Raw genomic sequence first — 12,965 nt, forward strand, 5'->3', positions numbered from 1 at the left:
AATGATCTTGCATGCAATTTTTTGCGTGCAAGATTTTGTGCAATTTATTCCCATTTATTTGTTTTTCGCATTATTTTTTATTGTCCCCCCCCTCGCGATGTTCCAACTCTGAGTGACAAAAGAAGGATTCGAAATTTGTTCCGGCCTAATTAGCTTATATTTATGAAACGGGGCTGATAAAAAATCTATCTTCAATTATATAAAATTGTGTAACAGTGTTATTCTGACTACTCCTCCGAAATGCCTAAATCGATGCTCACGAGATTATTTTTAAATTACTCTAGAGGCATGAGAACAGGGTTTTTTTTAACAAGTATTCATAATACAAGGTTTTAACGACTGTCCACCATAATCTAATTTGTCATTATTTAAATCTCTTTAAAGTTATGGCATCCAAATTTCCATCTATATTTTTCACCCAGCCACTCCGAGAAGGAAGGCGGCAGAGCTTGACTCCAAGCAGGTACTATCGGCTTCCATGAAATTTTAGGGACAAAACACTAGCGCCAAAGTAAAGTTGGCGAACAAGACTTCAACCTCAAAATTGGAAAATCATCACGTATGCTTGTCCATAAAATATAAAACAGTATGCGTCGGCGTTTTTGTTTATATCGCAAAGATTTTGTCGTTTAAATTTTAACATTTGTATTTCTCCGGAGGAAACCAAATCAGGTCAGTAGTTAATCTGATTTGTATAATTAACTGAAATTAAAATAATCTGTTCTTACAGAATCTACCGAAATGATTGGCGGAAATGCCGATGGAACAAAAAATGAACGAGGATGCATCGATGGGTTTTGACCGGACAAACTGTTTCAGTCGTGTAACCATGAAGCTTGTTAATCGAGGGAGAAGACCCCAATATGATCAGGTAAAGTAAATAAAGTTTTAACGTGATTATTTGCTATTGCGAGAATTATTTTTTCTAACAGATGGTTTCACTTGAATTTTAGGACAAGAAAAATTTTCCGACTATTATATTATTCGGGAATTATTGGGAAACATTCCGCGTTCGCAATGTTCGGGTGCTGACAAGGGAGCCGTAAAGCCCGAGCTGTTGCCGTCAGTGCCGCCGCTAATCCAAGAAAGGCAAACGGATATGATAGAAGCACTCAGGAAGGCCTCAGGCTCAGGAAGATCATCTGTTTTTTTTTTCATTCTTTAATGATTGATTGGTAATTTCATCGGCTGCAATTTAATTACATCCTTCCGCAAAATTTGCAATTTAATTTGTTTTCGTTTTGACAACAGAAAATCACACAAGGGGGCATCCATTAATTACGTAACGCTCCTAGGGGGGAGGGAGTAAGCTCGAGCGTTACGAATTGTGACATAGGGGAGGGGGGGAGGTATGCTCATCGTTACGTAACGATTTTTTCCTTAAAAATTTCATGATGTCATGCAATTTTTGCAGAATGATAAGCCCACTTGAATCAGCTTAAAATATTTGAATATAGAAGAAATATCCAAGAAATAATCGCTAGAAAACCGAAATTAGATATGTACATTTACCCCCAAGAACTCTATTCAACCTAAAGACGGAAATTTTACTATTTTTTTCAATTAATTTAAAAAATGCAATTTTGGTTATTCCGACGAATATTACTTAGTGGAGTATATTTTACATAATTGTTTAATTTGTTTTGCTCCTGAGAAGCAATTTGGATAGATATTTATTCCGTTTCGAGGAACGTTAATAAATTTTATACTAAAATCTTTTCTTTACATCGAAAACCATTATTCAAAAACATGAAAAGATGGGGAGGGGGGGGTGATTATCAGCGTTACGTATTTTTCATAGGGGGGTACGTCCAAGCATGACGATTTGTGACATACGAGGGGGAAGGGGGTCAAAAAAGTGCATTTTTTACGTTACGTAATTTATGGATGCCGCCCAAGTAGATTCGGTACAAAATTTTATTCTTGGCTAACCGGGAAAATAACGATTTCAATTTGCTCCAGAATTGGCCTTATTGACGAAATCAGTGTTCACCGATGCTTGAACAGACAGTCGAAAGAAATCCATTCCATCAAACGAACCAGATGGAACCAGAACCAGAATGAACCAAAATAGAAAATAAAACTGACACAAAGTTTCCTTTTACAATAATCTTGTTTGGATAAAGTAACGTTTTATTTTTAATGTTTACGTAGTTTGGTCGCATGCAAAACTTGCTCGTTTTAAAACTTGTATGCAAGTTTAAAGCTTGAAGACTTTTTCGCTGAGTGGCAGCACCGTAAACAAATGTATCTATGTCCCAGACTACTTATTCGAAAATCTATTCAGCCGGGTATCTTGATAGAATATAATATCTTTGCTCCAAGGCTATATCTCTTAAAAGTTATGGCATCCAATTTTCCATCCATATTTTTCACCCAGCCACTCCGAGAAGGAAGGCGACAGAGCTTGCTGACGCTCATCCTTTCTAAAAACAAATGTACTCTCCACATGAAGCACCGGTAGCATGTTAACTTGGATGTGATTCCTAAACTTTCCTAAAGATTTGAGAAAACATACGAGACCAGCCATATTCATATTCGATTCATATTCATATTCGAGAGAAGTTTGTGTTTGTAACGATATTGCTACGCGATTTAATGATCGTAACTTTATCCAAAACGAGAGATTTCTTGACAAAATCAATGTTAAATACAGCGAAACCACAACAATTGTATAGGAATATTCATCAAATTTCAAACACAAGCAAGTTTTGACATAGAATCATAATTTATTGAACTCTATTGCTACCCATGCAACCAAAAGTCTCAAAAAACAGGTACGCAAAGGCTTACTCAGCCCCATCATTGATCTGAAGTACGTTCTTTGTAGCTCAAAATTTAATTTCTTATTGATACTGTCAAGTTCCAAAACAAGTCTAAATGACCTGCTGTTCAGACTTAGGCGGTCTTTAATTCAGCTTCCAGAAAAAGTTGTAAAATAAACAAAAAATTCTTCCTCTATCTTCAATTTTACCCTAGGCATCAGTTCATATAACTTTTTTTTGATTATTTACTATGTTCAGAACATTCAGAACGAATTCAAAACTCGACAAATTGCGGTTCAATTTACTGCTCGATTGCTACTTTCTTTCACTTCCTACATATATCGCATCACTAAATTATTAAAAAAAAAACTTGCCTGGCATCGGGATCGAACCCCGGCCTTTGTGGTGACAATAGAACACGCTACCTCGAGGCCACGCCTAGATGTTGTTCTAGCAGTAACTAAAACTCGAATTGGTGATATGATTTTCGAGTATACCAGAAAGCCAGAAAGCCAGGAAGAAAGCAGTCCAATGCACTTTTTGTGATTAGGTGAATCCCGTTTATAGAATTTTTGTGCCCATTTTGTGATTTAAGTCTCTTACAACGTACATATAAAGCACTTTTGCAGCTTTCAAGTTCATTAATGAGTACATATAGTTCTTTCACGAGACTTGGGCAAATAAGTCACATACAACGTACATATCAATGACTTTTGAAACTTTCAAATTAATTAACGGATACATAAAGTTCACTCAAGGGAATTGGGCAGTTGTTTTTCTTTGTCAGCCAATATGTAACTTTCAAAGCTTTCTTTTAAGTGAATATGTGAATTATGGTTGCATGGATATTCATTTGAAAGCGGGGGAGTTCAATCCAAAACAGGAATAAATAACGTACCGTAAACTGGGGGAACTTTGATCACCTTTTTCATTAATTTTTTGAACATTTTGGAAGGGATTGCTTTTTCATAATACCTCAAAATCTTAAAACACTTACTGAGATGAGGAGTATAAAACATGATCATTGATAATAGTACTTTCAAACGACATTGCTGGTTATAATTTAATGTTAAAAAAAACAACAGATTTCGAGTTTCGGGGTAACTTTGATCACAATGAAACATCTTCAAAATTATGGTTATGCTGCCATTTAGCACAGAAGGCATAAAAAATAACAACAGTAATTTCTGTTAGGACTAAATTGATTTTTTCCACTTTTTTTAAAAAAAACATTTATATTAAAAAAATGGACAATGGGGTTGCATACATCTAGGAGTAAAAATTATTAACATTTCTCAATGTTTCTAAAAAACAAATGAAACTTTGCCTTCATGCTATTCCCTTTGTCCATGTCCTGTTCTTTTTTTCTTCAAACTTAACCATTTAATAGGGTTTTAGACATTTCTTCTATACGGACTTTCTCATGGAAAGTGACCGTTTTATTTCAATATCAAAATATTATCACCAAATGACCATTAAAATAACACTTAAACTAAACCTCAACAAAGAAAAAAGTTTAACTTTCACATAAAACAATCCATTTGCTCCCAAATGCTTAAATTTGATCAGGAGAGATGATTGTTTGTGAGCCTTCGAAAAACCGGATATTTTAAGATTTTAAAATTACATTTTAAGTAATATCAAAAATCTCCTAATAAAAACAAAATTTAACTTATTTGTATCTCATTCAATCAAATGTCGCGAAAATAAATCTATATATATATAAAGCAATTATCTGTATGTTTGTTTGTTTGTTTGTTTGTTTGTTTGTTTGTTTGTCCTCTATAGACTCAGCCGTCTTAAGAGCTAGAGATCTGAAATTTGGCATGGATGCTCATTAGGACCAGGAATGATGAAAAATGTTATTAGATTTTTGGACGACCCCTTCTGAAGGGGGTCGTCCATACAAGACAAATATTGTTTTCACGTTATTGACGTTATTTTCCGTCGGATTGTAATGAAAATTTGCACATGAGTGTTTTGAGAGACGAGCAATCGATTACAGTTATCAAATTTAGGGATAGGGGTCGGCAAAAGGGGTCGTCCATATCCACTGATTTATGTTTTTGCGATATTGGCGTTATTATGCATCGGATTGTGATGAAAATTTGCACATGAGTGTTTTGAGAGACGAGCAATCGATTACAGTTATCAAATTTAGGGTTGGAGGCCGGCAAAAGGGGTCGTCCATATCCACTGATTAATGTTTTTGCGATATTGGCGTTATTATACATCGGATTGTGATGAAAATTTACACATGAGTGTTTTGAGAGACGAGCAATCGATTACAGTTATCAAATTTAGGGTTTGAGATCGGCAAAAGGGGTCGTCCATATCTACTGATTAATGTTTTTGCGATATTGGCTTTATTTTACATTGGATTGTAATGAAAATTTGCACATGAGTGTTTTGAGAGACGAGCAATCGATTACAGTTATCAAACTTAGGGTCAGGGGTCGGTCAAAGGGGTCGTCCATATCCACTGATTTATGTTTTTGCGATATTGGTGTTATTATACATCGGATTGTGATGAAAATTTGCACATGAGTGTTTTGAGAGACGAGCAATCGATTACAGTTATCAAATTTAGGGATAAGGGTCGGCAAAAGGGGTCGTCCATATCCACTGATTTATGTTTTTGCGATATTGGCGTTATTATGCATCGGATTGTGATGAAAATTTGCACATGAGTGTTTTGAGAGACGAGCAATCGATTACAGTTATCAAATTTAGGGTTTGAGGCCGGCAAAAGGGGTCATCCATATCCACTGATTAATGTTTTTGCGATATTGGCGTTATTATACATCGGATTGTGATGAAAATTTGCACATGAGTGTTTTAAGGGACGAGCAATCGATTACAGTTATCAAATTTAGGGATAAGGGTCGGCAAAAGGGGTCGTCCATATCCACTGATTTATGTTTTTGCGATATTGGCGTTATTATACATCGGATTGTGATGAAAATTTGCACATGAGTGTTTTAAGAGACGAGCAATTGATTACAGTTATCAAATTTAGGGTTTTAGATCGGCAAAAGGGGTCGTCCATATCTACTGATTGATGTTTTTGCGATATTTGCTTTATTTTACATTGGATTGTGATGAAAATTTGCACATGAGTGTTTTGAGAGACGAGCAATCGATTACAGTTATCAAACTTAGGGTCAGGAGTCGGTCAAAGGGGTCGTCCATATCAACTGATTAATGTTTTTGCGATTTTGGCGTTATTATACACCGGATTGTGATGAAAAATTACACATGAGTGTTTGAGAGACGAACAATCGATTACAGTTATCAAATTTAGGGTCAGGGGTTGGCCAAAGGGGTCGTCCATATCCACTGATTAATGTTTTTCCGATATTGGCCTTATAATAGATCGTATTGTGATGAAAATTAGCACATGAGTGTTTTGAGGGACGAGCAATCGGTTTCAAGTTTCGAATTGCGGATCAGAAGTCGGCTGAAGGAGTCGTCCATACCCAACTTTAATGTTTTTGCGATATTGACGTTATTCTACATTGGATTGAGATGAAAATTGCCGCATAGGAGTTTTAAGGGACGCTCTTTTGCTTTCAGGTTTCAAATCTTGACTCAGGGGTCGGCAAAAGGGGTTATTATCTGTTCACTGTTTTTACGATATTCTCTTGATTGAGCATAGAAATGTAATGAAAATTGACACATGGGAGTTTAACAGAAAAGATAATTGATTTCAGGTGTCAAGTTTTGAATCGTGGTCAAAAAAAAAGGCCGTCCATTTTAGTTGCTCACTGTTTTCGCGATATTGTCGTGATCATGCATCGGATTGAGATGAAAATGTTCAGATGAGGGTTATAAACTATGAGCAATTCACTCGGCGAAAGGGGCGTCTATATTCACTGTTCACTGTTTTCAAGTTCCTGACGTTATTTTACATATAATTTGAAAAGAAAAAATGGCACAAGGGAGTTTTGAGGAACGTAAAATGGATTTCAATTATCGAATTTCGAGCCATGGGACAGAAAAAGAGGGTTTCATTGAATGTTCAGTGTTTTGTGCAATAATTTTATTGGAAGCAGTTAATTGATATAAATTTAAGTGTGAAGGTTAAGCAAAAGAGTCGTGCACATAAACAAATAGTACATGTTTCTGCCATAATGTCTAGATTTTACAATCGATCGAGAAGAAAACACTCTCACATAAATTTTAATAAAAAGCTAATCAACTGTTTAATTTGAATTTCAAATAATAGTAATAGTAGCGACTTTTAACACTGTTGAATTTTTTCCCCAAATTTGTCGAAAGAATGGCTCGAATTCATTTTCTAAACTCATTTTGACGTACCAATGATTTAAAGCGAAACGAAGTTCGTACGGGATCAGCTAGTTCCTTATAAAAAAAGTGCAGCAATCGATGGACTTGAGAAAGGTCTGGATTTCTTTATAAGGATTTAATGTTGATTTTTTTTAAATGTTTTGTAACTGATGGAAAACCCTGAAACAAGAATTTGAATAAAATCATTTCTGAATTTTTGTAGTAATTTGAATTGATAACATTGTAACATTTTCTCACAGCATTGAAGAAAGTCCTTGAGTTTTTGATAATCAAGATTTTTATTCTTTTAAGACTTTGTTGGAGACCGCAAAACTATTTGACTTATGTTTTGAGAAATTTTTAAAACTCAATTAGATGAAAAGTTCTTATAAATTTCGTTAAAATACCCGTATTTTGCAGAATTGGGAAAAATAAACAAAAATAAAATTTCTATTGTTCATTTCTCTTGAGTTGAAATAATTGCTGTTCTCGGGAAAATTGATCATTGAATTAAACACTTTAATTTCCAAATCTTTGTAATGTTCTACAGTTTTGCCAAAAAAGTGCAGAAATTGATTATCATGTTCGTCGCTAACAGTGGGTGACCAATTTTGAGAAAAATAATTTAATCCAAATTATCACGAATTACAACCAGATTCTTCTTTGTTTTCTAGCCAAAGTTTGAAGCAGAAATGATATTTTCTGTTAATGTTTTGGCTTTTCAAACTTGTTTATTGTATAAATGGGTGACGCTTGACGACGAACGTGTTGAATGATTTTTAACCTGTTATCCAATTTTTTAAGCTTTATAACTTTTTAACCTTTACTCTTGTTGAAATTTAGTCTTCAACTGAAATATTTGTCATAATTCAAGCTTTAAAAAAATCGTCTTCCGAAAAAAATCGGTCCAAAGGGGGCCAAAGTTACTGATGAAAAACTGGTTTTTCTTTTCCTCCCAAACAAATGGTCTCAAAATCCCATACAAACTTCAGGCTCGTTGAGTGACCCTTTACCGTGGTCCGATCTGGCCCAAATTAGGCATGAGAGCTTGTACTAGGCCTAGGACCAATTTTAGCCTGCAGCGCATAACATTCCACAGATTTTGGATTTCCCATGCAAATTGAGGGCACAATTGGATAAATGATCTTGAGCGGAACTAACTGAAAACTGATCTTGAGCGGAACCAATTACTTTTCCAAAGATCTAGGCACTGTTTCAAGATGTTTTCATACTAGCTTTGTCATTTTTTGATAAATTTTTGAAATGAGATCATGTTATAAACACACGCCTATTCTGCTGTAATTTTCACCAATCTATGCTGACTTTGAACGTCAATTTATCTAATCCGTGACCGTTATCAACTGATTTTTAATGATTGAAATGGTAGGAAAAATCATAAAAAAGCATTATTCGGGCTTTTGTAACAAGTTTTACATAAAAAAAAAATCAATTAATTGCGTAGTTTTTAAAAGTAAAATATTATCTTGAGCGGAACTACTATTCTCCAAGATAAACGCGCTGCCTCATGCCTTATGTCTCACACGAAGTTTTTACTCCTGAATGTAGGCATTTTTCTTATTATATCAGATTTTGGGGCAAAAAAGATGTAAAATTAACTTCGAATAGAACCAAAAATTATTTGAGTGGTGTCACTAGGTACCAAACCAGGTACACAAAAAGTTTAATTTTTTGGGATACTAGAAATGTTTTTTGATTCTTTCTTTCAGAGGAAAGACGGGAAAGAGGAGGAAGGCTTTCATACATATTTTTTGGCATAATTCGAGAACTTATGAAGCCAATAAAGGTAGAGTCATAATTTTTGGAAAAACAATCAATTTTTATAGCCATTCATTACTATTCGAACTTTAAGAAGCAGCTTTCATTACCTCTGGTTGAGTTGGAGTTTGTTCTTGATGATGAAATTCCATTTGAAAACGATATACCAATAAACAAAAATTCTAATTATTTTTAACACAAATATCTTCAATTCTACTAAGTCTAGCAAAACACACCGGGACAACTCTATAGTTCAGTTGAATTCGCTGCTAGATTCTGCGGCAGAAAATGCTCATCGTGCCCAAATTAATGGTGCTTATATTGCCCCAGTGGGGGTTCTTATTGTGCCTCTACAGTAACTAATTTTCAGCTTTTGACAAAAAAATAAATTAAAATGCATTTTTAAACATTTTTATCTACTGTTTTCAAGTTTAAGCCTGTTAAAAATAGACTTTTTTAGTGTCTGAATGCGAAATAATGAAGTAACTCACAAATTATAGCTGTTTTCTTTGATTAAATTAGCGTAGTTTTTTGAGGTGGGAATCGCGATTATGCGCTTATATCTCCTAAACTGATTTTTCCCATCTTGAATATAAAAAAGACCCAATTTATCATGAATTTCCAATGAAGTTAAAGAAAAAAGTATCACAGAATTTTTAAATTAAATCACAAAAAAATCTGATTTTTTTTCTCAAAAACACATTGATTTAGAGCAATGTACAGTTTTTTTTTTGCAAAATCTGTAGTTTAAGGCCAACGTTGTATTTTTGACTCACTTTTTTCAATATATTTCGATTATTTTTTATGTTCAGAACAATGTGGCATGTTTTATATTTTTAAAACCAGTACTGGACTGACTCCTATGAACGTTAAACATGGATGCAAAAATTAAGATTAGAATACTTAAAAAAATTTTTTAAGATCGTTTTCGTCTATGTTCAGAGTTTGATTCTTTGGGGTTACATTGATCAGTCTCTATTATGACGGTTATAAAGAGTTTTCTTGATCATTAAGGATACAAAACACCTTCATAATTTGTTCATGCGTTTGTTTAACAATTTAACCTTGATTTTAAACGTTTTATTTTAAAAATATTTATAATCGGAAAAATAACTCAGATGCTGCCTACATTTAGGGGCAAAAATTATAATAACCCCGTTCGTTTTTTGGCAACATTCAATTTTGGCAATATTCGATTTTGGCAACATCCGATTTTGGCACATGTGCCAAAATCGAACGGTTTTTAGAAACAGCATTACCTTTTAGTTTTCGTTATAACAGGACCAATATATTTTAGACAAACATCATAAATACGTTTTTGTGTTCTGAAATAGTGATAAAATGCGACAATAAAAACAAAAGTTTTTTAAAAATTTTATAAAGTACTCAAAAATGAAAAAAGGATGAAAAATTGAAAAATTGAAAAAAAACTTATAAAAACAAATTCAAACATAAGACTGAAAATTACAAAAAAACAACTAAAACATGATGAAGAATGGCAAAAACAGCAAATATGACATATGAAAAAAAAAACATTATAAACAAAACAAGAAAAATACAAAATGCATCAAAAACATGATGGAAAAAAAATAACTATAAATGGTCCGAAATAGACTAAAAATAAAAATAAAAAAAAACTTAAATGTTGAGAATAAGAACCGTTCCATTTTGGCATCATTCGATTTTGGCAACACAAAATGTTGCCAAAATCGAACGGGGTCTGTAACTACTAAATAATTTGAGCTACCAAATACAAATGAAATTTTAGCCTCACACATTCTCCTAGGCCCTCCCACAATTTCCATTTTTATTTTTTGTTCAAAGCTAATGATTTGATAGGTTTCCTATCCATTTGTCCAATACGGGCTTTTTCTTGGAAAATGTCCTTATTTATAAAATCTCAAAAATTTATCATTCAATAATTATAAAAATAGAACTATAACTGTTCATAAACAAAGGAAAAAAGTTGTTCTTTCACATTAAACAACCCGTTTGTTTCTAAATGCTTTTTGGTATCATCAGGAAAGCTGTTTGTTTGCAAGCCTTGGAAAAAATAGATGTTTTAAGATTTTGAAATTAGATTTTTACTAACAGAAAAAATTTTCAAATACAAACCAAATTTTGCTAATTTGATACTCAATTAGATGGCTTCCAAACGTAGAAAACAGTTTTCAAAAATCCAAACTATAGACTTAGTTATTAATGATAATGTAGAAAAATTTATTGTTGGTCAAATTTACCCCGGTGTTAAAAGTTACCCCATTTTACGATACCTTCAAAAGTTGTTCGGGGGTTCATTAAAATATGCCTACAAAAGAATTGAATTATTGAGATAAGAAAAAAACAAAAGTTTGAGTTTAGAGAATCGATTCGTTCAAAATAAGATATAGCGAATCAAAGTGAAAATTGGATATCTTTTTTGAAGTAAGAAATAAATTTGAACGGATATTTTGCGAACAACTTTGGAAGGCTAAATTTCTGTTATTTACAAAAAAAATTGATTTTTTAACTTGAATCTTTCAAGATGAAATTTATTTGAAGTTTCACAGTTCCACAAAAAATAGGAATGAGAGCTGTGAAAGATGTTGACAGTACAAAATGGTTCCGCTCAAGATCAAATTTTAGTTCCACTTAAAATCAGCGAAGCTTCGCTCAATATCAGAATTCTTTCTTCAGTGAAACAGCTCTAGAGTTATCAGGGTTTACTCTTAAATACTCTACAAATAATCATTTGAAAGCAGAATCCAAGGTCTTTCTGCTGAACTAAATTCGTTCAGATATAACCCCTATCCATACCGCTTGTCAACTGTTTCAGTTGCGTCGAAATGAGCTATTTAAATAGTTCCGCTCAAGATCATTTACCCTATTCAAGTATTTCATACGAAAGATAACAGGAAATTAAACCAAATGTTGTATAAATACACATTTTAAAAGGAGGGATTTAAGATGTGAAACAACAAACCTTTCACTTCTCTCATGCTCTTGTTCAGACCATTAGTTGATGCTGATCAATGTTTATATTAGAAAAGAATGTTTGAGATCAATAATTTTTTTTAAATGTACGCCCGCTTTCATTATCAATGAAACCAACTCATGCAGCTTTTTTAAGTAGGTAACATTGATGTAAGTATGTATTGTTTTCAATTAAAAGCTTACCCAACTAACTTTTCAGTGAGGTTATCAACTTAAGTTCTTGTGATATTTTGAGACTTATGTTAAGTCGATCGATGAAGAAACAAATGAAATTTTTCGCCATCAGCAATGCTTGAATACATTTTAGTGAATCCTCTGCTTAATCAAGGAATCACATAAGAAATTTTTCGAAACACCCTAACAGTCGATGTGTGATGTATGTCGTAGCTTCGGTGAGGAGGTAGAATAAATTTCTATGCAAACATTGGCTCCAGATGGATGGAGATGCATGGTGACAGCCAGTCTTCGCTGTGCTGAGTAATTCGCCGTGCCATCCATCCAAGGTCGGTTGTTGGAAATACTGCGGGAATACATCGTTTTGCCATTTGGTGGCATCGTTTTATTATTGTCAGATCTGGTTCTCGTTTGCGGCGCTAAGTGGATGGAACTGAAATATAGCTACACATTTTCCATTGACAGTTTGCTGCCTGCAAATGGGTAGGTACACATACATTCATAGTCGGGGGCACGAAACGTTTTCCGGCTTCGGCTAAGTGAGAATATCCTCTGCCGGAAAACAGGATTGGACACTTATGAGCCAAACGAGAGCAGGACGTCACCGGTTATAAATAGATTTGGCAACCGACAAATTGGTTCCTCCTTAGGACGAATTGTGCGTTAAAAATTCACTCTAGAGTTCTTATCTTAAATTCTTATCTCATCTTGTCAAGTTCGATATTAAAAAGCACTCACAGTTGGACAGAGATTTTTTTTTTGGACTCAACAAAGTAAGTAATCATGAAGCATGAGAAATTAAACTTCACTCATATGTCAGTCCGAAAATCCTTTTATCCTTCGTCTGACCTAAAAGGAAATGATCATTTCCAGAATGTCGCTCTATCTTCCGATGTACAAACAACCAGAGAGCATTTAAAATGATCCAGACAGCAAATGGCACACATTTAGTTGCTGTTAACAAATAGTACGAATGTTGACTGCTCA

The 12,965-nt window shown here is 33.8% G+C and overlaps 1 protein-coding gene across 5 annotated transcripts in view; it reads right to left on the bottom strand.

The window, feature by feature from the left end:
• The window catches only part of LOC129748421 (calcitonin gene-related peptide type 1 receptor), a 473,124-nt gene that overhangs the window by 255,686 nt on the left and 204,473 nt on the right, over positions 1-12,965 (bottom strand). The gene's annotated exons all lie outside the window — the stretch shown is intronic.

This window comes from Uranotaenia lowii, chromosome 2, assembly GCF_029784155.1.
Source record: "Uranotaenia lowii strain MFRU-FL chromosome 2, ASM2978415v1, whole genome shotgun sequence".
Lineage (NCBI taxonomy): Eukaryota > Metazoa > Arthropoda > Insecta > Diptera > Culicidae > Uranotaenia > Uranotaenia lowii.